At 37.8% G+C, this 4408-nt stretch overlaps 1 pseudogene; it reads left to right on the top strand.

Moving 5' to 3' along the window:
* The first annotated feature begins 1194 nt into the window (after positions 1-1194).
* LOC132528665 (large ribosomal subunit protein uL14-like) lies at positions 1195-3030 on the top strand (annotated as a pseudogene).
* Positions 3031-4408: the final 1378 nt, after the last annotated feature.

Below are 4408 nucleotides of genomic sequence, written 5' to 3' on the forward strand. Positions count from 1 at the left end.
ACATTGTCATAATACACTCAGCCTGTCAGCATCCCTTTCTGGGTCCTGCAGAACATAATGGTTGTCGTTAACTCTCAGGACGGTTTTCAAGCTCTTTAGCAATAGTGTACTTGTGCGTCTTTTTATTTGAAGAGTATTCCTCTGAATGGTTCCTCTATAGTTTTGATCCCTGTGATAAAATTTATCAATTTCATAAGAAAAGCTTTTTTTTGCAATTTTTTTGGGGGGTAAGAAAACTTGGTTTATAAGAGGTCTTGTGCTTTGCAAGAAAATTATATGAAAGTTTCAATAGTTTTATGTTGCTGTGGGAAAAATTCTTAACAGACCATCTAGACTAGAGGCAAATGAATTAACAATTCATTGAAATTCAACTCTCAGATGTTCATCGTTCTACCTCCTTTTTGAAACCATCTTGTTTTACTTGTACAAAATCAATAAAATACAGATTCTATTTGTCCTAAATTACAGAGCTTCCCATCATTTTTGCCTGAAAATCTGTTCAAAAGTTTCTTTTGTAAACTTCATGTTTACAAACTTACTATGAATTGTAGCATTTATTGATTCATTTTTGGCCTCAAAATCCACTAAGAATGGTATAAACACTTGACAATAACCTAGTAAATTTGAATATTTGTATCCAATCTGGCACAGCAGTTTCAAACCTAGATTTTTTAAAGAAACCTTTGTATCCACACGTGCACTGAGAGACATGAACAAGAGTGTTCAAGCAGCATGATTTGTAAAAGCAAGTAAAAGCATTCTGTTACTGAAAGTAACAGAATGTCTACTAGCAATAGAATAAATACATGAAAAATTGTGGTATATTCATAAGTTCATTCTGCTATATGAATATGTACAGCAGAGAAAATAGAATGAATCAGAGCTAAGTACATCAGCATGGGTGAATCTCAAAGCGTTGTGAGTGAATCTCAAAATGTCCAGTGAGAATAGAACCACTATCGCTAATATTTTCAAATCTAAGAACAGTATTGGTTCTTTATTTTTCTTTACCCGTTGTAGGAACTGTGACTTGTCTGGAAATTTGATTATACTGTATTTTCAAAGAAAGTCCATGCAAACCAACCAGACACCAGGAGAACTCAAAAGGTAACATTACTTTGGTAAACTCAACAAATTCCAGAGGCTATTCCTTAGGCAAGTAATTTGTACATCAAGAATCAGAAAGAGGGCGCTCAAGATGTCAAACCGAGGACGTGGTGGGTCCTCTGGTGCGAAATTCCAGATTTCCTTGGGTCTTCTGGTTGGAGCTGTGATCAATTGTGCTGACAAAACAGGAGCCAAAAATCTGTATAGCATCTCTGTGAAGGGGATCAAGGAACGACTGAGTAGACTTCCTGCTGCTGGTGTGAGTGACATGGTGATGGCCACAGTCAAAAAAGGCAAACCAGAGCTCAGAAAGAAGGTACATCCAGCAGTGGTAATTCGACAAGGAAAGTGATACCGGAGAAAAGATGGTGTGTTTCTTTATTTGAAGATAATGCAGGGGTCATAGTAAACAATAAAGGTGAGATGAAAGGTTCTGCCATCACAGGACCAGTTACAAGGGAATGTGCAGACTTGTGGCCCAGGATTGCATCCAATGCTGGCAGCATTGCATGGTTCTTCGGTGCATTTGTAAAAGAAAAAAATAATAATAAAAATTATTTGCTCCCCAAAAAAAAGAATCAGAAAGAATGTCATCATTTCTCAGAAGTGATCTCACATTAACACAATTTGCAGAGACTGGTGAGTAACTCAGAATGTCAGTTTATTAATTTATAATGAGTAACATAACTACCACACTGACCAAAATACTCAAGCGTGTAAAACACATGAATCAGAACACAAGTCATCGGATGTTCTTGATGTGTATTCAGTAAGAACAAGGACGCTTAAATGTATATTCAGATGTTTAATGACACCTCAATGAGAGTCCACCTTCCAAAGGAACTAGGAAAGTCAATATACTGGAGAAGGCAGATCCTCCTTGAATGCAGATTGAAGGAGTACTACAACTTATCTATGCTCTAAGCCTATGCTTCTGGAGTTCAAGCACACCTGAGGACACTCCTGCAGCACAATGCCTGGCACAAAGAACACCTGCAATAAATATATGGCAAAGGTGGACTTCCCTGGCAGTCCATTGGTTAAGACTCCATGCTTCCACTGCAAGGGTTGAGGGTTCGATCCCTGGTCAGAGAACCAGGATTCTGCACGCCCTGTGGTGCAGCAAAAAAAAAAAAAAATTTACATCACATTATATATGACATAAAACATTTGCTGTTTGCTTCTTTTTCCCCCTACTCAATCATTCAGAAAATATCTATAAAATTGTCTCCTGAACACAAGGTACTGCTGGGAGATGAAGAGTATACAGTTGAGAAAGACACTACCCCTGCCATTATATAATTACCAGCAAGTGGTTTTACAAAGCACTTTCTCAGTTACCTTATTTGAACCTTGCAAGATCTTGAAACATTCTTGTCATCCTTTTCTTATGAATGAGGAAATCAAGCCTCAAGTTATTTAAATAACTTGCCTATGGTCATTCAACTAGTAATGGTAGAGCCTGGATTTGCACCCGTCTTTTGACTAATATATATACGTGCTATATATATATATATATATATATATATATATATATATATATATATATATAAAACAAAGAAACAGAGAAGGAAATAAAATTACTCAAAGCTGACAAACATAGTCTATCTTCCTAGAGCATCAAATAAAAGCAAGTGAAAATAATATTTAAAATATTATATATGCACACATATTATATTACATTATTTATATTGTATTATATTGTATTATACTCAGTGCTAACTATGGAGAATGAAAAATTCTATGCACATTTCTGATAAAACACTAAGCCAAAGTGAAAATATTTGATTGGCTTCTGTGCCTCCTTTCCTTCAGCAGTATGAATCACTTTATTCTGCCCTGCTCTCTAGATTCACCATTTCCCTTCTCTTTCTTAATACAGTGAACCAAGTTGACTGGATTTATGCCCTGGAAGGAGGCTGACACAGTCAGCGGTTCAGTGCACAAGTTCTAGATCTAGATCTAGACCTCCTAAGGCGGCATCCCGTTTCCACCACTGTTTAACTGTGTGACTTTGTGTTTGTGCCTTAATTTCCTCATCTATAAAATAGAGATGAGAATAGTACCTACCTCACAGTGTTGTTGAGTTAATACATATAGAACAACATTTAGACAAGTGCTCCTATAAATGTTGACAATTCTTTTTCAAACTAGCAGTGACATCCATTTGTCCTACCTCCTTGAAACTGTGCCCTAACAACCTTGATAATGAAGAAGGCCATGGTAATAATAACCTTGTGCTCAGTGCCTGTGATGTATGAGCGCTATCCAAGAGGCTTTGGATACAATACCTCATTTAACGGTTATAATAAATTCTCTGCTGTATTCATTTGCATACAAAATCTGAAAATAAGGAAACTAAGATTTAGAGAATTTAAGAAAGTTGCCCAAGATTACACAAGTAGTAAATTATGGAGCCAAGATTTGGAATGGATTCTTTCCAACTGTAGAGCCTGTGTTTTTCCCCTTGGATAGAGCTTGGGGTATCCTCCAACTGTTTGCTTAAATGTTTACAAACAAACAATCTTATGGTATATTCCACAGATAGGTAATCCCACCTAGCATGAATTTTTCTATTCAATTTTCTGAGCACACCTCATTTCCCATAGTTTCAGATTTGCAGATAGAGGGCCTACCTTACTGCAGCCTTCTTGCATTCGGTTAGAGACCACAGAAAGAGAGAGAGAGAGAACATCAAAATGAGCCTTCAGAAACAGATTTATTTCATTGAAAGAGGTCCATTTTCCTAGAAGAAAGTAGAACTGCCTGTGCCTGAAGCCCCTGGGTTGTAAGCAAGCTAAAAATGTCAAAGATTTAAAAAAAGAAAGCCTTGGCAAAAACCTCATCAATCAAGCAATGAGGGCTTACCAGTAAGTTCCGTGACACTGAGCATCAGATTGAGAATTATTCATCAAAGAAGCCGCTGTCCATTCCTCACATTTAGTATTCAGATTCACAATTTTCCTGTGCATGCCGTAGTTTAATGATCAGGGACGAAAAGTGACCTGAAGAACCCAGCATGTATTTTCTGTTTACTTGTCACAGACACTAACCTGTCCTCAAGGTCTCCACAAAGCCATCCACCCAGAGGGGAGCTTGGTCTTCACAGAATCTGCACTACCTCAGAGCCCTGCTGACTAGTCAAGAAACTTAGGGAAATGCTATTGAGTGAAAAAACCATGGAGAGGCAGGTGCAGAGCGGGCACAGCTGTGCTCCCTGATGAGTCCCCAGGGTCTAAAATGGTCAGCTAGGGGACTTCTCTGGTGGCCCAGTGGTTAAGACTCCACGCTTCTGCTACAA

Source organism: Lagenorhynchus albirostris, chromosome 1 (assembly GCF_949774975.1).
Source record: "Lagenorhynchus albirostris chromosome 1, mLagAlb1.1, whole genome shotgun sequence".
NCBI classification, from domain to species: domain Eukaryota; kingdom Metazoa; phylum Chordata; class Mammalia; order Artiodactyla; family Delphinidae; genus Lagenorhynchus; species Lagenorhynchus albirostris.